The 23499-nt window shown below is 41.6% G+C and overlaps 1 non-coding gene across 1 annotated transcript; it reads right to left on the minus strand.

Annotated features, from left to right (window-relative positions):
* Window positions 1-5480: 5480 nt before the first annotated feature.
* On the minus strand, window positions 5481-5553 carry TRNAF-GAA (transfer RNA phenylalanine (anticodon GAA)). Its single transcript has one exon. It is a non-coding gene; the product is annotated as a tRNA-Phe (tRNA).
* Window positions 5554-23499: the final 17946 nt, after the last annotated feature.

The following is a 23499-nucleotide window of genomic DNA, read 5'->3' on the forward strand; positions in this document are numbered from 1 at the left end:
CACATACACCATAACCACTTCTTTCATTACATCTTTATTACTGAACTTTATTACTGATTGTATTTATACAGACAACTTACAATACCTGGCAGCTTTGCACACCACTGTCATCAGAGCTTTCGCTGGTCCTTTGGGACATTAACACCCTGTTCTCACACAAAGCACCCTCCGCAGTATTCAAATCGCCGCTGTTAGTAAAATAAGTTTGTAAATATGATATATATGTTTGCTCGCTTATAGTTTGCATTGGGTATGGGAGACAGGCTGTAAACTGGCAAGATCCTTACAGCCTAAGGCTTAGTTTTAAGACTAAGAGCCTTTCCCACCCTTTTAATACTAAGATCTTTTCAACATCCTTCTAATACTAAGATCTCAAAACTAAGCTTTTCCCCACACTATTGACTGTTGCATGATGTGGGGTGGTGCCCTCTTATGAGGAATCACATTTATGCCTCAGGTAAGTGGATTTGTTGTTGTTGTTGTTGTTGTTTTGTACTTTTCTGAAGCTGGAAACGGGGAGGCAGGCAGACTCCCGCATGAGCCCGACCGGGATCCACTTGGCACGCCCACCAGGGGGCGATGCTCTGCCCATCTGGGGCATTGCTCTGCTGCAATCAGAGCCATTCTAGCGCCTGAGGCAGAGGCCACAGAGCCATCCTCAGCGCCCAGGTAAACTTTGCTCCAATGGAGCCTTGGCTGTGGGAGGGGAAGAGAAAGACAGAGAGGAAGGAGAGGGAGAGGAGTGGAGAAGCAGATGGGCGCTTCTGTGTGTCCTGACCGGGAATCAAACCCGGGACTCCTGCACGCCAGGCCAATGCTCTACCACTGAGCCAACCGGCCAGGGCCATCAGATAAGTAGTTGTGTATCAGAGACTTTCTTATTTCTTTATTGGCTTAAAGGCTTTAATTTCTACAGTGTAAAATAAGGGAGGTGGGGCTCTCTCTCAGACCCTGCCATCAGCATTGCAGAGGAGAGGCAGCCAAGATGGCGGAGTGCTGAAGGAGAAGCCAGTTTGTGCAGAGTTTGTGCAGGGAGAAGGAGATGGGGAACAGAGGTGAATAAGGCTGGTGAGGTAGAAGCCTTTGATTCTAGGAAACTCAGATAAGTCAGTGGCTTTAGGAGCCCTGAATGGAAAGGGAAGTGTTTTCCCACTGTGTGTAATTTTTGCCCGCCGGGTGCAAGCTAGGATTAAAGCTATCCCACCAGGATTAATGGCCCACCAATTCTTGGCTCCGTTGTTTCATTATCGTCTGTCTGAATCAAATGCGAACCTGCACGTATCAGGTGGCAGTGACGGTGGCCGTGGCTACTGGCTTTACAGCCACACATGCCTTTTTGCTCTCCGTTTTCCAGACTTCCTCATTACTGATTAAATGAACTCATTCCTCTAAATTGCTCAAAATGGGACATGACACAGAATACAAATTTAATAAAGATTCCCTCTTCCTACTGTCATCATTCCTACCAGTGAGAGCCATTTGCCGCCACCATTCTGTAGAAGTGTGATTTTTTTTTTAATTTGGAGTATGTATGCTCCAGTTAGGAGCTTGTTTTTCATGTCTCAGCCTCCTCTTATATTTTACTTTGTTTTTATTAAGAGCAGCATCAAAAAAATAAAGAAATTTCCATTATATTTTAGGCATTTAGTCCTGCTGCTTGAAAAATTATGGAAAAATATTATTAACTGGTCTAATAATTGTATAAAATATAAGTGCATTTATGTGTGCATTCACTCATTTTATAGTAGCAATGCATAGAAAAAAAAAACAGATAAGAGAATGGAAACCAGATTGTTAATAATGATTAACTTCAAGGTTGGGAGTATCTTCACTTTTTAAGCAAAAGACTTTTGGAAAAACTTTAATGTTTCAGTAGTCTGTACTTTTTTATTTTCATAAAAACAATGAAATTTGTAAGAGACTTGATTCTCTTTCCAATTATAGTGTTCGATACAACCCAAACTCCCTGTAGACAGCAACACTACTGTGTGTGTGTGTGTGTGTGTGTGTGTGTGTACAACTATCACATGGCCCCAAGCCCAGGTAATAGTGATGCAGAGACTGCTATGTGCTGAGAAGAATAAACAGTGCTGTCCACTTTGTCTGAAGCCCTTCATGCCATCCTGTAGGTAGAGCGCAGAGCGCATTCCTGGCAGCTGTGGCTGATGCAATGCTGTGAGAACTCTCCAGCACCTGAAACCCTCCTAGGCACACCCAGGAGGGAGCTCGCCCGCTATAAGGAAGTGACTCAGCGCCAACCAGGCAGCTCCCTGACCTTTTCAGCCATTGGCTGTGAAGGACACGCTGTTAACGCCCTATAGGCTGAACCTGTGTATATAAGCTAGCTTACTTCCTGAATAAAGCGGATCTGTGTCACTGAACCTGGTCTCCAGAGTCAGGTCTCTGCGTCTCCATCGTTCTCACCCCGGTGGGTCTTGTCCACACCATCCCAACCCTATTGCTCACGAGGCCCTGCTCTCCGTCCGCTTCTCCGAGACTCCCACCGGCCTGGCCTTGCCCACTTGTTCTCACCACTGAGACCCAGAGCCTGCCTCCACCCCAGAGGTGTTTGGGAGTGGACTGTGGTGGCAGAACTCGAGTGTTTCTCCCTGCACGTGGCTTCCTCCTTTAGCTCCCAGACGTCCGTGGGAACGTCCCTCCTCAGCCCCAGCCTTCGGATGGAAACACAGTCTCTGAATCAATCCACTCTTGCAGGGAGCCGCTTTCCTGTAAAGGTGGCCAAATTCACAGGAAGAAAAACACTGAACAAAACAGGATACTCTGCAGCATTCATATTTTATGTAAATGCCTGAGGCCTGGAGATTGCCCGGCATGAGCTGAAAATGTTACTGCTTGAGCAAAGCACAGCCAAGGTGAGGACATATCAATTAGGTGATAGACGTTAAATAATATAAAGGTGGAAGAACAGACACCCATCGGCCAGTTTTGCTTCTGGACATCCAGATGGTCTCCAAGGCCACCAAGACTGAAAGCTGGAGGAAAATAATAGAATAATAAAGCTACTGTGGGAACTTCACCCTTAATCCCCCCAAAGAGGGGCAGTTAAGCGAAGTGGGACCCACCTCTGCGGATTAAACAGTGACAGGAGATGGGTCATGGAGAAGGTTACCCCAAAGTAGCAGGGCGGGGCCTCCAAAGATGGTCCAATCGGCTTCACCATGGGAAATTTGTCCCCAAAAGCCACCACCCAGACAGAAGGAAAGTTGGTTGACAACCTGAGCTCCCTCCTGAGATCTGCTTCATAGTATAGTAGATACAGCACTGGGCCAGGGGCAAGGCACAATAATCAGGAAAATTTCTAACACTTGGCACTTTGCAAAAGTTCAAAGGTCAGGTCACACACTGTTAGCAAGTACTTGTGGGGAGGAGATCTTTGCATTTAACCTTTCTAAGTCTTTTCTGGGTCACAACTCTAGAGAGTGACCATACCTCTCGACATCTTCCCCAGGAAATTGTGCACATGAACACTCACATTTGCATTCTGTTTCAGAGACTTCAAAGACGTCCTGTGGCTTACAGGTTCAGAGGTAAGAACCTGGGAGGAGAAGCCAATTCTCTTTGTGGACAATTAAAGCCTGGCAGGAAAATGTCCTTCATGTTAACCATATAAAAACAGGGAACTGTTGATAACAGAATTTAAAAATACTTAGGAGGCCACAGGAAGAAGGTGGCCTTTAATAATACTTTGTTAGATGGGGAGATGAACTGTCCTTAGAAACAATGTATACCGCATATGTTTTGTTGGTCAAATAAGTTTTTAAATATGATATATATGTTGCTTGCTTATAGTTTGTATTGGATGTGGGGCGACAGGCTGTAAGCAGGCAGGATTCTTATAGCCTAAGGCTTGGTTTTAGGACTAAGCCTTTCCCACTCTTTTTGATGTGGGGTGGTGCACTCTCATGAGGAATCCCATTATGCCTCAGATAAGTGACTTTGTATCAGAGACTTCCTTGTTTGTATATTGGATTAAAGGTTTTGGTTTCTACGCTATAAAGTGGGGCAGACCAGGAGCTTGCTCTCTCTCGGTTCCTGAGATTAGCATTAGAGGAGAGAGCAGAGAGGAGAGCAGAGAGAGGCCACGTGGAGGAGGCCAGGAGAAGCAGCTAAGATGATGGAGTGTTGAAGGAGAAGCCAGTTTGTGCAGAGAGAAGGGGATGGGGAACAGAGGTGAATAAGTCTGGTGAGGTAGAAACCTTTGATTCTAGGAAACTCGGATATGTCAGTAGCTTTATGAGCGCTGAATGAGTGGGTTTTAGAGCCCAGTGTGTGTTTTTAATTGCCCACTGGGTGCAAGCTAGGATTAAAGTTAATGGCCCATCAGTTCTTGGCTCCATTGTTTCACTACCTTCTGTCCGAATCTAATGCGAACCTGCATGGGCCAGGTGGCTGCAATGATGGCTGTGGCTTCTGGCCATACAGCATAGCTCTCCCTTGAAAAGTTCCCAGCCAATGAAAATAATCATGGTGGTCAAAGTAAGCACTGCTGATGTGTCCATACCACATGCCAGATCTCAGCACCAAAACTGTGTTACAACTATTGAGAATTTTAGTGGTCATTTTAAATAAGTTCACACATAGAGTTTAGGAGAAAGCTTAATATTAATATATATTGAGTGCTCAAGTTAGCTATTATTATTACAGCCAGAAAGTACTGAGCTGCTGGTGGGTTTATATAAAAAGGCCCACCCGGACACCTGACACCACCCTTCTTGATCCACCCAGAGCTTGAGAAACAAATACAGTAGTTCCCCTTCACCTACAGTTTCATTTCCCAAAGTTTCAGTGACCCATGGTCAGTCTCAGTCTAAATAGAATGAATGGAAAATTCCAGAAATCAATGTGTCATAAGTTAATGTGCACACAGTTCTGAGTAGTGTAATGAAATCTCATCCCATCCCACTCCGTCCCAGCTGGGACCAGAATCATCACCTAGTCCATTGTATCCACGCTGTGTATTCTGCCCGTCTGTCAGTCACTTAGTACCTGCAGGTTATCAGATTCACTGTCAAGGTGGCCCAGTGCCTGTATTCAAGTCATTCTTATTTTACTTAACAATGGCCCCAAAGCACAAGAGTAGTGATGCTGGCAATTCAAATGTGCCAAGGAGAAGCTATCAAGTGCTTCCTTCAAGTCAAAAGGCGGCACAGGACAATGAGATACTTTGTGAGTGTGAGAAAGAGAGAGACAACATTTACATAACTTTCTTCAGTGTATCATTATAATTATTCTATTCTATTCTATTCTATTATTAGTTATTGTCATTGATCTTTTACCGTGTTCATTTATAAGTTAAACTTTATCATAGGTATCTACGTATAGGAAATAATACATATAGGGTCTGGTACTATCCAGGGTTTCAAGCATCCATTTGGGATCTTGGAAGGTATTCCTTTTCCTCCCTAAATATTGTAGGTAAAACTTCCCAGAAACTTCACTTAGAATAAACGTCTAAAAACTGCTGAAACCTGGGATTGAACCAGGGACTTTTAGACCTTCAGTCTAACACTATCCCAACTGAGCCACTTCAGCTTATTTAGGTAGCTTCTTCCACGTGGTGGTAATAGAATAATATTTGTTTTATAATGACAAAAAAAAGGTCACTATTCAGCTTTAGTTGCAGCTAGGCATTTAACAAATATTACAGAGGTCTTTGTTTACAATCTAGCAGTCAAACATAATTTTACTTTTCTCAGTTATGTCTTTCCCACTTAAAAATAAATCATGGACGTTTTTCATGCAGAAAGAAAAAAAGTGGCTTAGTTGGCCTTTTGATTCTAATATATGCTTACTTTCTAGAAGCATGACAGTGTGGTCTGTCACCTAATGTTTAGTGTCTGTCCACCTAAATGTTTAATGAAACATCCATCTCCCAGGAAAGCAATGTTTCGTGGGCCCATAAACAGAGCCAGCATTAGACATCAGCTGAAGACCAAAGCTCCAAGGAGGCCACTAAGGTGAAATGGCAGATACACACACACACACACAATAGGGATAAGAAAGTTAAAGTAATCTGATAAGCTGTGTGCTAGCAGAACAATGGGCCTCCAAACATGTCACTGTCCCAGTCTCCCGAGAACACAACATGTTAGGTCACCTGGCGAAGGAGAATTAAGGTCGCAGATTCTTTTATCCTAAACAATGAAAGAACATAGAAACTCAATATATATGGAAGGTAGGGGTTGTAGCTAAATTCCAGTACTGGTTGAAAATGGATTCTATATGATTTATTATAGAAGACTGAATCTGACACCACCATTTATTGTCATACACAGTTGTACCTTTTTTTTTTTTAGGTAGAATGGGTGTAGGGAAAGAATTGAGCAACTCATTTCTCTGGACCTCAGTTTCTTAATCTATAAAATGGAAATGATATCTGTTATGGGCTGAATTGTGCCCCTTCCAGCCTCCCCACCACCACCACCACCACCACCAAAAAAAAAAGAAAAATCAGATGTCAAAATTCTCAGAGTATCAGTATTTGAAGATAACAGAGAGATGATGAGAGTAAGATGAGGCTGTTAGGACAGGGCCTTAATCCAAGCTAACTGGTGTCCTTCTAAGAGGAGCACCTGCAGAGGGACAGCCATCCAAGGAAAGTGCAGCAAGGCTGTGGCCATCTGCGAGACCAGGACAGAGGCTTCAAACTCATCCTTCCGTGACGGTTCTTAGGGGAAGCCCGCCCTGCCGGCACCTTGATTGAGGGCTTCCAGCCTCCGGAAATGTGAGAACGTGTATTTCTGTTGTTTAAGGCCCTATTCTGGGCTATTTTGTTACAGCAACTTTAGAAAACAAATACAGTACCCATTCACAGGGTAAACATGTAAAACATTCAGCACAAGTAAGGACAGTGAACAAGGACACATATGTCAAAAGCACTAGGTAAGAATCTAGGGCTAACGATATTGGGAATAACGTGGAGATGTTGAACCAAGACAGAATTCTAATTAAAAACAATTTTTTTTCATCTCAAGGATTTACTCTCTGTTAATCTCTTTGTTTTTTCCAGTAAATTTTTATAGAAGAAAAGAAGCATGTGTCTGCCCCAGATGTAAACCTTGTAATATTGCAAGTACTCTGGGGATATACAACAGTGTGCAAAGGGCCAGAGTCCTTTGTCTGAAATCATCCAGAAGTTGGGGATCTGATCATTGGATAATCTCTGCAGTTACAGTTTCTTTCGACAGCAGTGTGACAGGAAAAATACATTTTTTACAGAATAAAACATTGCATCAGCTGCTGATTAGGCCCAGGATCGTTTCTTGGAAATATAAAGCTGAGGCATTCTAAATCGGGAGACCTTCACGTTGTGAATACCAGACTTTAGAATTCAAGAGGCCCAGCCCTTTCAGTGACAAATGGAACGCCAGAAATATTTTTAGCAAACCTCTGAATATTGACGAAAAACAGCTTTTACCAGAATGAAACCAAAAAAGGTCAGAAGTAAAGGCCAAGGGTCTTTAAAATAAATCTTATCTTTTCGTCTATGACATCTTCTTGAATAGCTCTGCTTGCACAGGCCTGTTTCTCAGAAGGGATTTTCCACAGGATAAGCCACGGTGGAGTTACCCTCCCCTCAGGATAAGCTATAGTAGTATTACACTTAATAAAAACTACAGTATCTTGAATTTCTTTTAAAATTACCTTTCCTTTCAAATGTATCCAGAGGGGTATGCTCCTCCTCTGTGTTCTCCATTCCCTTTCCCCAATGCCCGGCGGAAACTGGGCTGTGGGGTAAGAGAGTCTGGGACTTGAGCTTCTCAGTTACGATGCACTTTCAGTCTACAGAATTAACTCGCAGCATAGTAAGTAGTAAGAGTTCTCGTGCTGCCATGGCTGGTTGGCTCAGTGGTAGAGCATCAGCCCAGCGTGTGGAAGTCCCGGGTTCAATTCCTGGCCAGAGCACACAGGAGAAGCACCCATCTGCTTCTCCACCCTTCTCCCTCTCCTTTCTTTCTATCTCCCTCTTCCCCTCCCACAGCCAAGGCTCCATTAAAGCAGAGTTGGCCTGGGCACTGAGGATGGCTCCATGGCCTCTGTCTCAGGTGTTAGAATGGCTCCGGCCACAATGGAGCAACACCCCAGATGGGCAAAGCATTGCTCCGTAGTGGGCATGCCGGGTGGACCCCGGTCAGGCACATGTGGGAGTCTGTCTGACTGCCTCCCTGCTTCTCACTTCAGAAAAATACAAGAGTTCTCGTGTTCACTTACTAATGAACAGTCTTCACAAAGCTTGCTTCCATCTGCCTCAAGTCCCTGTTTATGTTCCTCAAGTGCATCCGTCCACTCACTGCAGGGACCTCCTGGGGGACAGCAGGACCAGTCTGGGCTCGTCCAGGCAGCAGTCCCTGGGAGAGCTGAGATTTGCAGTCAAGACACCGCCTGCTGCAGTCCTGAGCCTTGCTCGGTGTGACTGCTCACACTGGGGACACGGCTGCCACAGCCCCATCTGCTCCCCAGACACTGGGGTGCATAACGCTGCAAGCTCAGCGGTTCCCCTGGCCCAGGGGATCGGACTGTGACCCCAGCTCAAAGACAGAACACCAGGATGGTCCAGAGTGCCTGGGCTTGGGGACCTGAGCTTCAAAGTTTGAACCACATGACCATCCCACACTTGATTCAGGGTTCAGATGTACGTCACACTGGGAGACCCCAGTTTGCCCCAGAATATAATTTACTCGCGGAAAGAAGCTGTTCTCTTTAAAACCTGTTATTTACTATTATGAGTTTCTAAGTTCCCCGTGGATTTTCCACAAGTAGGTTTGGTCATAGTGAACATGACCTAGTTATGACTCTACTATCATGTCCTTCACACAGTGGAACAAACTGTCCCTTGGCCTTGGACTCCACTCTTTACTCCAGTTACCCATATTAAACCCTCACTGAGAACATCTCTGTGCTTCTGTTTCCGTCGCTCTGAACTGGACACTTTTGGGCAGATAAAATATATTATGCTCACTTTGTTAAAGATGGCGCTGCCCACGTGGAAGCCCATAGCCCAGGTGATGGTATTGGTTGCCCTTCTTGCTTGGGATGGGCATGATTATATTAATGTGTGTTGTGGGCCAGGCTGTGGGCAGGCAGGATCCTTGTAGCCTGGGGCTTGGTTTTGGGACTAAGCCTTTCCCACCCTTTTTGATGTGGGATGGTTTACTCTCATGAGGAATCCCATTATGCTTCAGATAAGTGACTTTGTATCAGAGACTTCCTTTTTTTATATTGGATTAAAGGTTTTGATTTCTACACTATAAAGTGGGGCAGACTGGGAGCTTGCTTTTTCAGTTCCTGAGATTAGCATTAGAGCAGAGAGCAGAGAAAGGCCACGTGGAGGAGGCCAAGAGAAACAGCCAAGATGGAGGAATGCTGAGTGAGAAGACAGTTTGTGCAGAGTTTGTGCAGAGAGAAGGAGATGGAGAACAGAGGTGAATAAGTGAGCTAGAAACCTTTGATTTTAGGAAACTTGGATAAGTCAGTAGCTTTGTGAGCACTGAATGAGTGGGTTTTGGAGCCCAGTGTGTGTTTTTACTTGCCCGCCGGGTACAAGCTAGGATTAAAAATGATGGCCCACCAGTTCGTGGCTCTTTTGTTTCATTACCAACTGTCCGAATTCAATGTGAACCTGCATGGGCCAGGCAGCTGTGCTGGTGGCCGTGGCTACTGGCTTTACAGACACCATGTTCTCTAAGATTCCTACTGGGTCCAACTTCTAGGATTCCCTGGGGCATTAGCCACCATGGAGGCCAGAAGAGATCAGGTGGTGGATGGGGTTGTTGTAACCCTCAGCAATCAACCCTCAGAACCCAGGACAGTGCCCCAGGCCTGAAGGTCTGGTGCAGCTTCCACAAAAATGTCAGCACCACCCCCGGCCCCAGCAGCGCTTACTCTGGGCACGTTTCTATGCTGCCGCTGATTCACCATCGGCAAGCCATGTATTTTAAGCTAAATTGCTCATTAGACGTGCCAGATTTACATAAATGCATTCACAGGTGATGGGCTAGTTCTTCTGTGGCACAAAACAGCATCTCTTACTCTCTGAATCTTATTAGAATGAGCCTCTAAGCGGTGCCTGGTTTCCAATGCATCAAGTGTTAAGGAATTCCCCCCAGAATAGCCAGAAACTATGGTTTAAATACCAGCATAGGTTAAAAACTTCAACAAACTTAGAGAGGTCTGATTGATCAGGATGTTGTTTTTAAAATGTTGCAGAACTTTTAATAAGGATGGAAAGAAACGGCTGACCTGGGCGGTTTTGCTGTGTTAGGAGCCGGGGATTGGGCAGAACAAACATTGTAGTGCTTTGAGAAGGATCTTCTAATGCACCATTTGTTGTGCTGTTTTCTCCTGTTGTTGACTTTCCTTACTGAAATTTTGTGAATTTTTAAGTGACCTTTAACTTGCACAATCCACGTGCTCATGGAACCCAGCTTATTTTATGAGCCTCTCACAAAAGAGAGCAACACAATTCTTTGCAACGAGAGAGAACCTCCAATTTGACCGTTTGATCTGTGCCATATAAAAGGTGATATTTAAGGAAATGACACCCCTGGCCCCTCTTCCTCCCTTTTCCCTCCACACTGGTAAAATTTACTATCAAAATGAATCCTTGGGAAAACAAGGGAGGGACAAAATTGTGTGTGATGTTTGATCAAATCTGACCATGAGCTTTTATGTTTCAGATTCCTTCATAGCAAGCAAAATTCTCCTTTCCCAAAGTAGGTCCTCAGACAGTTCCAGAAGTAACCCTTAACCTTTCTTTAGCCTTTTAAGTAAGAAAGTTCCTCTTAAGCCCCCGACCCTTTTTTCTTAATCTTACAATCCCTTAAAGTAATGTATACACCCAGGTGTAGCCTTTGATGGGATCCTCAAAGACAGGTAACTGACAGCTCTGCAGGGAAGCAGCCGTTAGTTTCTACCCTTGGATTAAATCTTATATTTTCTTCCTCAGTCTTCTCTTCAGTAGAACCTTATTTTCTAAGAATCTCTTTTCCTTGAGCCTCCTTTCTTCCCATTTAAAGCCACACTAGAAGCAATCAGTCACACACAAGATTTTCTTGTACAGGAAGAATGAGAGTCTCGAGTGTAGTCGGTACCTGTGCTTGGCTCCTGAGAAACTCCCAGAACCGTGACGTGATCTCACTAGACCCAATCCTCCTGTCTCCCAGCTGGGAGAAATATCGTGTGGGCTGCTGTCCAGGGTCACTTCTCCTCTCTGGGAGCTTGCTTTTTCTCTAGGGGACTTCCGGGCACCCCTCGGCTACACACACTCTCGCCTGCCCTCTTGAGCTTCCTGTTGTGAAACCCATCACCTCTTTCTGATGTCCACCCCAAACCAAACTGAAACAGCTATGAAGGCTGGGACCTTACATGATGGTAACAAACTGTCAAAATTACTTGGTAGTGCTAAACCTCAGTGAGCTACCTCAAAGCAATAGACCTTAACTTAAGAAAAGGTTGATAACAGTGGAAAATTTTAAGTTCATGTCATCTTTTCAGGATCAAGACTTTCCTCTGCGTTCTCACGTGCAACCTCCACTGACTTCAAATCCTTGGTCAGTGTGGCATCATTTCCCGGGGTTTCCAGCATCTCCACCGCCACACTGGAAACCCATCTCGTCGTTTCTGAGTGTCGCTATCATGTGCCGCCAGAGAATTGTGAACAACTCCAAGATAATCTAGGTTATAAAAAAAAAAAACAAATTACACAAGATCATTTATTATAATTTTATTTTGATCGTTCAACACCAGAACAATGTAATGTTTTTAAGTTCTCTGTGGCCTCCTTTTTACTCTAGAGATCTAGAAATTTCAAAATTTAATGATTTTTGTTAGGATGAAACAAAAAGACAATGTTAGAGCAAAAAAAAAGTACAGCCATATTCTGCAAGCTTTCATCTAGTAATCAACTGGGACACAGCTCTGCTTTGTCCAAAGAGGCAAGAGAATAAAAGTTTGATTCAGGCTTTGTAGACCTGGAAGAGAATAAGGATATAGCAAAGCTACAAAAAACTGGAAATTCTGTGGTATTTAATACTCTTCACCATTGAAATGTTTAAATGGTATAGAAAATTCCACCTGCAGGGCAATCTGAGATAACTTTTCTCAGAAATATCTGATTGCAAAGTTTATTCCTATTCCGGTATAATGTGATCGACAGGTGTTTATTTACTATACAATCAAAAATCCCAAGACAGTAATTATATGTAATTTACCATAAAATAGTTCATTGTTGCAGGTTACAGAATAGAGAAGAATTAATGGTCAACTCTGAAATTAAGAAGTTATACCTATCAAACACATGAACTTCTATTTCTTTGGCAATCTAGGCTATGATTTATTTCACCATTCAAGTCACAATTGAGATAACCCATTTTAAAGCCAACCCAGTGAGTTACCTTTAGATATGGATATATAACCATCAACTGTGTGTAGCCAGGATACTCTCACGGTACTATATTATATGAGGGGTTCAGGGTAGACAGGGCTCAAGTGGGACCACCTTGTGGGTGATCAGTTGGCTTACCAAGTGATTCACCCACTTACGGAAATATTTTTCTATGTTAAATGTATACTCACCATAAAAACCAACTTTTATTTGGATTGGTGCACTGTTGCCCATTGCAGCAACTAACAGATCAGGGCATTTTATTCTCAACCACACTGCAAGGAATTCTGCATTAGAACCACCAAATGTCACCCATGTACTGTTGATAAGCCCCTTCTTCTCTGCCATGATGGTTCAGAAATTGGCGCAATCAGCCAAGGCTTCCCTGCTGCTGAGGTAGTAGAGGGTCCAAGTCTTTGGGTGCAATTAAAGCACAAACGCACTTCACTTATGACACCAGTTAGCGCAGAATGACGTGGCGCTTCATAGATGCTTGAATATAAGGCTAAAATGCAAACGCTGAAAGCGTATTGAGACTCTTACCCCCTTTTTGCTTTGGATATTTTAATTAAAAATGGGCATTCTGGCCAACATGACACATAAGTGCAAGTGGCAGAACTTACCAAGGAGGACCTACCATTTCTCAAGTCTCCTTCTGAGCGTGTCCCTCCCATCCTGGGCTCCGGATTCTCTCTCGTCTCAAGACGCTCTTTCCTCATGTGCCGTGCGCACTCTATCAGGGCAACCGACCATCAGTCCGACTCCGAGGGTAGCTCTGATTGAAAGAGATAAGCTGGCATTGCTCCACTGTTTCCTAAGAAATAATGAAACCCGTGACTCATCGTGGGGGGGGGGGGGCATTTTCTGCTCTTTCTGGTTTGCCTGCTGCATCCAGATAAAGCCAATATGAGTTTGGGTTTCCTAGTTTATAAGGGAGCCAAATAACAGTTTTCCATTGAGCTGTTTTTCAATGGGGTTTTCTGTGAGCCTGAGGAAGTCTGTTGTTTGTGTTAAGATTGTTTTTAATTCTCAGCACTAAAGGAAACAATTCACTTACCTTCCCCACTTGTTAGACATACTAATTTCAAGCATAATGTTCCAAGTGTCTGAATGCAGATATAAAAAAAAAAAAAAGTGGGCTAAAGACATAAAAAGACAATTTGCAAAGAAGAGAAAAAGAAAAGTTTAATTTGCCAATGAACATAGTAAAAAGAATTTAGTCCTACTAATAATCATAGAAATGCAAATATAGTGGTGATTTATTTTTCCTCTATAAACTCAAATATTTTGTTCCAATGATAATACTAAATGTTGTCAAGAGCTATCTGAAACAGACACTCTTGTTTACTACTGGAAAGAACAAAGTAGAAAAACATTTCTGGGAAACTTATTGGCCACCTATATATCGGGGCCTTACAGAAGGTGAGAAACATCCGACACATTAATTTCAGAACTAGATATCTGTGACAGGGACTGCTCAGATGGTCCCAAATATACATTCTTCTCTTAGAAAAATAATTCAGCTAGACTCTTGGAATTAATAATACATTTCTCAGCCACAACAATGTTGTTAGAGACAAAATAGGATACAAAACTTAAATACAGTTTAATTATAGAAAAATCTTAGAAGCCAAGATTTTAGCAACAATTATCACTGATAGGTCACATTGTGAGTAACATTTCTTACTTCTATTGTTCTATATTTTCCCCCAAAATATCAATTTTAAAGTCAGGGGGGAAAAATCATTTTAAAAAAACCTTCTGAAAACCCAGGTACCATACATATTATGTGATTCACAAATGTTTAAACAAAGAGTTAATACAATAAGATTCTCTGTCATATTATATGATAATGATTGATCATGAGAACATGACAAATAAGTAATTTAGGGAAGGGTAATGCGTGCTGAAAAGTTTGTGTTATTTTTCAAAATTATTTTTAAAAGTATTTCAAAAATAAATAGTGATTTTCTAGTCACTATCACCTTATAGTTTCTCTTCTAGATAGAGAGAGAGAGAGATACCCTGAATAAATGATGAGGAAGCTGTCATGTTGTTTAGGGTTTGTTCTATGAAGTCACATTTAAAGAAGCACAATTCAACAACCAATAGAAATTAAAAAGGAAGTGTATTCTTAACAGGTGTGCCTCAAAGCATATTTAAAGAGGACAAAAGTCTTGAGTCTTGACCTACCTTAGCCTCTTCTGCTTCCTAAGTCTGTTTGGGAAACTCTCACAAGCCACACCCTCAGACTCCCTTCCTAATCCCAATTCAAGGACCTTATTTTTATTTTCCCTTTCTCCAATTTTATTTTTTCTGTGGCTCCATCTAACCTCATTTCCAGCCAGCATGGCCTTCTCCTCCTTGGCGATCAGGGGGCAGAGCGGTCATGGCCAGGGTGGGGGAGGGGAGGGGAGGGAGGGAAGGAACTTGACATATAAAATATTTTCTATAGCAAACGGGGAAAGAAAAAATGCTGTAAACACTCCAGCAAGCAAATAACAACCCCACGCCCAAACAATTGATTGGATCCCTTTGATATATTTCAGATTAATTAAGAGCTTGATTAATTTCATCAGTGTTTCTGATCTCATCAATACAAGCTTTAAATCCAGTCAATACAAGTACATTTATTTTTGAAATATATTTCAGAACAGTACAGAAAACCTAGTCATGAAGCTTTTAATGGAACATCAAAATTCCAGCAACACCCACACACAAAGCACAGCTTCCAATAAAGACAACGTTAATGGAATTACTCACTGCCACCACATCATTAAAGAAAAAATCAGTGACTCAGAACTTCAAAATAAGATTTTTGGAAACTAAAAAGAGACCTATTTATTAACCTGAAGTTATGAATAGTCCTTCACTGTTAAATGGGACCGAGATTTATGACTCATGTGATAAAGGCATCATTTTGCTGACATGATTAGCAGTCCTAGGGTTGTAAAAAGTAATGCGTACCTCTTGTTAAATGAGAATAAAAGAATTTGCACCAAATTGTTTATCCTTTTAAAACTTTTAGAAGCGCTTTCTAATTCATTTTATTTGGCTTCCTGTAGTGATATTAATTGTAAGAAAGTTGGAAAAAAATCACACCTGTCCACTACATAGTACACAACAGCAGGGGGGAAAAAATAATACACTGAAGAACCAGGTCTCCTTGTCCTGCCCTACGTTGCCACCTTAAGCCAAAACTTGGCATTGCACTTAGTGACATACTTTTTAATAAAATGGTCACTACTGCCTCTAAGTGGTGGATTATTTTCAGAGTTCCAATTTCATTCAGGTCCTCTGGGTGTAGCAGGAGAGTACTTGAAGACTGACAGAGTATATATCACTACAACTTTAAGGTTTTAACATAAGGTTATAGTTTAAGGCAGGGGTCCCCAAACCTTTTACACAGGGAGCCAGTTCACTGTCCCTCAGACCGTTGGAGGGCCGGACTATAAAAAAAACTATGAACAAATCCCTATGCACACTGCACATATCTTATTTTAAAGTAAAAAAACAAAACGGGAACAAATACAATATTTAAAATAAAGAACAAGTAAATTTAAATCAACAAACTGACCAGTATTTCAATGGGAACTATGCTCCTCTCACTGACCACCAATGAAAGAGGTGCCCCTTCCAGAAGTGCGGCAGGGGCCGGATAAATGGCCTCAGGGGGCCGCATGCAGCCCGCGGGCCGTAGTTTGGGGACCCCTGGTTTAAGGATATGACGAGTATATTTTATTTAGAGGAAGAGAATGCAAAAACTCAGAAACGTAGGAAATTGCCGGCTTTGTCCAGGAAATCTGTGTCGCACAAGGCAGCAGAGGGCTCCCAGTCTCCCAGAGTTTTTTTATCCAGATAATGCTCTGTGTCTGTGACACCCACAGTTTGCTGGTGGTACTGTCACCTCCCATCATAAGAAACACTGGCCACCAGATTTATAGAACTCATCAATCCTGAATTGCCTCTGTGGAAAATACAGCGTTATTTAGAATCATTAATGCATCACAATTGGGACATGTCTGTTTCCTCATTTCTTGTAATACTGTGAGCATAATTTATAGTTTGTCAAAAATACAGATTTAGGTGGTGGCTCTGAGGCTCTAAGCAAGTGACATAGCAAGTCACTGTTTCGACAAAATGCGCCAACTTATTGAAAACTGCCAGCCAACGGTAGAGTTTGCCCAAATCAGACCCTACAAACTAGGATTTTGGATTTTGGATTATATAATATGTTAAAGGTGCCTCTACCTTCTTTTCCATTCTGAAAACAACCAAACACACAAAAAAATATTAATAGCAATGGCAATTCAATCTCTAAAAACATAGAAAACACTAAAAACCTGAATCCTGGAGAGAGCTGGGAAGTCTGGGAACAGCTGACAAAGCACAGACTTCTCTTGGAGTTACATATAATACCAAAACCTGATGAAGAAAACCCATGGAAAATAAAATTATGGGGGATTTTTTTTTTTTTTTTTTTTTTTTTACAGAGAGAGAGAGTCAGAGAGAGGGATAGACAAGGACAGATAGACAGGAATGGAGATATGGGGGAATTTTTATTACAAATATTAATATAATGAAACATAATATTAGCCAGAAGAAACTACCAAAACTTTAAAGCAAAAATGCCTGATGCCATGCCAGGTGGAATCCATATTAATGATGTAAGGTTCAACATCAGGAAGTTAACCATTTTATAATCTAACTTATCACTTTAGTAGATTATAGAAAAGTAATGAATGACATCAGAGTAATAGCAGTGTGAGAGACACCCTCGATCTCTCCTTTTGAAATTTCAACAAATTCAACAGCTATAACTCAGCAAAAGAGCCCCAGCTGGGCTCACAGCTGTGCTTGAAGGATTGGGCACCCAATTGACTATATGTGGGAAGGGTAATAAAATGGGGACAGAAGATAAGATGCACTTGGGGACTCTGGAAAGGGGAAAAGCCTGAAGTGACTGGGTCTCCTTCTGCTGGGAGAAGCAGAGAGATTCCGGGGAAATTAGTGTGATACTGACACACAGCAGCAGAGTATGAAGTCAGCACCAGGGTTCCCAAGGTCTGCCCACAGCCTGTACTCAGACAGAGACACAAAAATACAATGTGCAGCCCCTAACCTCCCAGACACTGCCTCCCTCCCCGCCAAGGTATGGAGAGTGGCAGTAACATATTGCACAGCTGAAGAGCAGAGGCACTCTTTGTCTGGTCCTATGCTCTATTGGGATGCAGGGATCGGAGCACTCTGAGGTCAGAGATCACCATTGCTAAAGCTGAAAAGCTCTCAAAAGTCTCACCCATCATCAGGACTGCAGCTGCACCTCCACCTGTGACAGCAGCAGCTGTGACAGCAGCTTCTTAGCAGAATTCAGCCTGGAATATAACAAAGCTAAAACTTTTAATCCAGTGCCACCTACTGAAAAAATATAGAAAAAGCTTAAGAAAAAATTTTCTAATTTTTTGTTGTTCTTTAATTTTTGTGGCTTTATTTGTTTTGAGGGTTTTGTTTTGTTTTTGTGCTTTTTCTCTTTAATTTTTAATTTTAATTTAATTTTATCTTTAAATTGATTTTTATCTTTATTTTTTGTTGTTGATTTTTGCTTGGTTTCTTAACAATACTGCTCTCAAAAGCCCTCAGGGCAGAATAAAGCAATTACCATAACTACCCAAGAAAGAGATGGAGTTCAGAAAGAAAATAAAAAATCTTCAGAAAGCAATCTCAATTATACAGAAACTCTGGAGTTAAATGATAGAGAATGCAAAATTGAAGTGCCGAAAATACTCAGTGAGATGTGAGAAAATACTGATAGGCAACTTAATGAGCTCAGAAAACAAAAAAATACCTCATGAAGGAGATTGAAACTTCAAAAACAGAGATGAAGTACTCTGAATTCAACATGAATTGAAAAAACAACTAGCAAGTTTAGCTAATAGAACGGGCCAGATAGAGGAGAGAATCGGAGACACCAAAGACAGGCAAGACAGATGATATTGAGAGAACAAGAGAGAGACTCCAGAATTTTAAAAAATGAGAGACACCGATAAAAATTGTCTGGCTCCATCAGAAAGAGCAATATAAGAATAATAGGTATTTCAGAAGAAGAAGAAGGAGAGAGAGAAGGGAATGGAGAGCCTATTTAAACAAATAATTGATGAGAGCTTCACAAGCCTACAGAAAGAGTTAGATCCTCAAATCCAAAAAACAAACAGAACACCTAGTTACCTCAGCCCACACAGGACTTCTCCAAGGCACATTGTAATCAAAATGTAAAAAATCAATGACAAAGAAAGGATCCTCAAGGCAGCTAGGGAAAAGAACTGAACACATAAAGGAAGGTCCATCAGGTTATCATCAGTCTTCTCAGAAGACGTTCTACAAGCCAGAAGAAAGTGGACCAAAAAATCACCAGGTTTGTATGAAACCATAAAAGACCCCAAATAGCCAAAGCAATTCTGAGAGAGAGAAAAAAATAATAGAGTCAGAGGTATCATATTACCTAACTTCAAATTATACTAAAGAGCCATGATAATGAAAACAGCATGGGATTGGCAGAAAAACAGACATACAGACCAATGGAACAGAATCAAGGGCCCAGAAATAAAACCACATATGTATATATGAACAAATAATCTTCAAAAAAGGAGCCAAAAATACATAATGAATAAAAGAAAGGCTTTTAAATAAATGGTCCTGGGAAAATTGGAAGCCACATGCAAAAGAATAAAATACAGTTTGTCCCCTTGCACAAAAATTAATTCAAAATTAATCAAAGACCTAAATATTAGATCTGAAACAATAATTATACAGAAGAAAACATAGGTACTAAACTTATGAATCTTGGCCACAGAGAACATTTTATAAATTTGACCCCAAAGGCGAGGGAAGTAAGGGCAACAATAAATGAATGGAACTATATTAAACTAAAAAGCTTCTGCACAGCAAAAGAAACTGACAACAAAACAAAAAGGCAGCCAACCAAATGTGTGTCTATTTTCACAAACAACAGCTCCAATAAAGGGTTAATATGCAAAATATATAAAGAACTCACAAATCTCTGGCCCTGGCCGGTTGGCTCAGCGGTAGAGCATCAGCCTGGTGTGCGGGGGGACCCGGGTTCGATTCCTGGCCAGGGCACATAGGAGAAGCGCCCATCTGCTTCTCCACCCCCCCCTCCCTTTCTCTCTGTCTCTCTCTTCCCCTCCAGCAGCCAAGGCTCCACTGGAGCAAAGATGGCCCGGGCACTGGGGATGGCTCCTTGGCCTCTGCCCCAGGCGCTAGAGTGGCTCTGGTCGCGGCAGAGCGACCCCCCCCCCCCCAGAGGGGCAGAGCATCGCCCCCTGGTGGGCAGAGCGTCACCCCTGGTGGGCGTGCCGGGTGGATCCCGGTCGGGCGCATGCGGGAGTCTGTCTGACTGTCTCTCCCCGTTTCCAGCTTCAGAAAAAATACAAAAAAAAAAAAAAGAACTCACAAATCTCAACAACAAGCAAGCAAACAATCCAATTAAAAAATGGGATGAGGACCTGAACAGGCACTTCTCCCAAGACGACATACATATGGCCAACAGATATATGAAATATTGCTCATCTTTGCTAGCTATTAGAGAAATGCAAATCAAAACTACAATGAGATACTATCTCATACCTGTTAGATTGGCTGTTATCAACAAGACAGATAATAGCAAGTGTTGGAGAGGTTGGGGAACCCTCATTCACTGTTGGTGAGAATGTCAACTTGCACAGCCATTATGGAAGAAATTATGGTAGTTCCTCAAAAAATTAAGAACTTACTATATGACCCAACAACCCCTTTACTGAGTATCTATCAAAAAAACTCAAAAACATTGGTATACAAAGACACATGTACCCCCATGATGATCATCATGATGATCATCACAGTATCATTCACAGCGGCTAAGGCATGGAAACAACCAAAGTGTCCCTCAGTAGAGGATTGGATAACAAAGAGGTGGCACATTATACAATGGAATACTGCTCAACCATTAGAAATGATGACGTAGTGACAATTATGACAACATAGATGGATCTTGAGAACATCATACTAAGTGAAATAAGTAAATCAGAAAAAATTAAGAACTATATGATTTCACACATAGGTGGAATATAAAACTGAGACTCATGAACATAGATAAAAGCTAAGCAGTGACCTGGGGGAGGGAGGGGAGGAAGGGTATAATGAAGTGCCAGAAAATTATTTGACTTTGGGTGATGGGCACACAACACAATCAACAGTTCAAATGCTATAGAGATGTTCACCTGAAACCTATGTACTCTTATTGATCAATGTCACCCCATTAAATTTAATTTAAAAATAAAAAATAAAAATTGAAGAAAAAATAACATTATCATCTTTATTATTTTTAGAAAGTCATTTGATAATATCTAACATCTGTCCTTTTTTAAAATATATAGATGTTTCATACCATGATTTCTACACCATGTAACTCTCTACAAGACATACAGACATTAATATGCAGTGGTGTTTAGATCATTATAAATATGTGTATTTTTCCTAATATCACCATGAAAAATAGAAAGCCTTTTTCTCAAAACAGATCCTTCCAAATATTTCGTAGCCTGGGATACAGAGATCACGTCAGACATGGACACATGACACAACAGAACAAGTGAGTTCTCTCTCCTCAGGATTGAAAGTGATACAGGTACTTGGGAAAAGGCTTTTTCCTCTCTGGCATGTCAGTAGTATGACTTTGACTTTGTGACTGCAGGGCCTACCCAATCCTTTAGCGGTGCGTAGAAGGATCCAGTTGGATGTATTTACAAAGTTATAAGAGTTTTGGGGCTGCTAGATTAGAAGACCATGGAAGGAGTTCAGAATAGAATCCTACGGTAAACAGTAGAATCTAACCAAATATTGAGAGCACCAGGGCAGGGGCTGGTAGTCTCAGATCTGATGTCAGAATTAAACAATGTATATATAATCTGAAGAAGGTCATAAGGCCACCCCATTTGACAGACTTGGACTCAGGTCCCTCTTGGCTTAATGCTCATTAAAGAGGGCTCTGTTTGTGCTTCTGGATGGTGAGAAGAATACCCACCTGGCATGTGATTCCAGATCTTCTGTCCTGAGTAAGACTTCCACTTGTGTGCAACCTCATCAAATATGGAAATAAAAACAATTAGTGCCCATTGGATATTTTCAGCATTGGTAAAGCTTGGGAGAATCTCAGTTCTTAACAGAGTAATCTAATCATTCCCATGTAAAGGGCATTTGAGTAATTGATCTAGACTTAAGTGGCTTTTCTTAATTTTTTAAAAATGTTTTGAATTACAGTTGACATACAATAGTATTTGTTTCAGGTGTACAACATAGTGATTAGACATTTATATAACTTACAAAGTGATCACATCGGTAAGTCTAATACCCACCTGATTAGCTGTGAGTTTTTAAGATGGAAAGAATAAGAGAAAGTTGACTAAGGCTATAAACAGTATGAGAATATTTAAGAGAATTTATGATTCTCCATATGTACTGTTTTAATGTTTTTGATTTATCAAAATGTCTAAATAATTCGGAAGGTTTGTGTGTTAATTAGACATTTGAAGGACTTCAAAAAAACTGATTGTATTAAATTTACAGATGCAGTGTAAAATGTTTAAGGAAATTTTATTAGATTATAAAACCACCTTTAAAAGTTATTGTTGAGCCCTGGCCAGTTGGCTCAGTGGTAGAGCATCAGCCCAGCATGTGGATGTTCCAGGTTCAATTCCCAGTCAGGGCACATAGGAGAAGTGACCATCTGCTTATCCACCCTTCCCCTTCCTCTTCTCTTTCTCTTTTCCTCCTGCAGCCATGGCTTGATTGGTTTGAGTGCATTAGCCATGGGCACTCAGGATGGCTCCATGGAACCTCTACCTCAGGTGCTAAAAATAGCTTGGTTGTAAGCATGGCCCCAGATGGGCAGAGCAATGGCCTCAGACAGAGGTTGCAGGACAGATCCTGACTGGGGAGCATGTGAGAGTCTGTCTTTTTATCTCACCTCCTCTCACTTGGAAAAAAAAAAAGTTACTGTTGAAATTTTCAAGGTTTATAAACCAATGATAAGAGTCATAATTTAAATTCTAAGGATAAGGAAATATTAGGATTCTAAATTTGTAACTTATTAAAGTTACTACTGTGACCTGACAGGGATTTATAACTTATTAAAGTTAAATTTTGACCTGTTAAAGTTAAATTTTAATTCTGCACAAGCTGATGAGACTCTGAATAATCTTTTTTGAGCACAAACTCTTCCCTCGATGACATCAAACACTCACTTGGACATGGAGGTCACAGGCACCAAGGATAAGATCCGTTAGCCCGGACAGCCCAGAGCCCATCTTGGTTGCTATGGAGAGACGATCTGCCCAGGAGCAGGACCACTTCAGAAGGCAGAACCCAGAAATGAAAAGACACTTCTTTTAAACCTGTTTCCCACTGTGTCTGAAATCTGACCTCCCTGAACTTTTGTGAGCCGATATAGTCAGTTCTTTTTGCTTAGATCAATTTGAGTTAAGTTTTTGTTACTTACAAAGAAAAGCATCTGACTCAAGAGCTCAGAGCTCAGAGCACCTCTCCTCTCTGATTTTTTCTTCCTCAATTCCAGCTTGGAAATTGACAGGTGTCAGGGCAACAAATATTTATCCCTATGTGTCAGTTTATTTAGACATAGATAAATTGTTAGTAGCCTATTTTTAATGCAACTGGAAAAGAACCAGGCAAGTTAGAGCACTATTCGTGTATCAGTGAGACTCCTACAAATGAAAGGGGGAAAAGACAGAATCCTTAGGAAAAATGGACAAAGGATATTAATATGCAAATCCCAGAAGAAAATGGTCCCCTCACTAGTATCAGACAAATGCAAATAGAAACAACCCTGAGATACCATGTTCACCTACCACATTATAAAAAACTCAGAATTTTGATAGAATTATTTGTTGCTGGGGATGTGGAAAAACGTGAACCTCTGTGCACTGTAGTGGGACCAGAGCTTGTGTGTTCGTTTGGAGAGCAACCTGCCAGGATTCTGTGAGACTGGACACACTTCTACCCCCAGACACAGCTTTTCATCCTAA

This window comes from Saccopteryx leptura, chromosome 7 (genome assembly GCF_036850995.1).
Source record: "Saccopteryx leptura isolate mSacLep1 chromosome 7, mSacLep1_pri_phased_curated, whole genome shotgun sequence".
Taxonomy (NCBI): domain Eukaryota; kingdom Metazoa; phylum Chordata; class Mammalia; order Chiroptera; family Emballonuridae; genus Saccopteryx; species Saccopteryx leptura.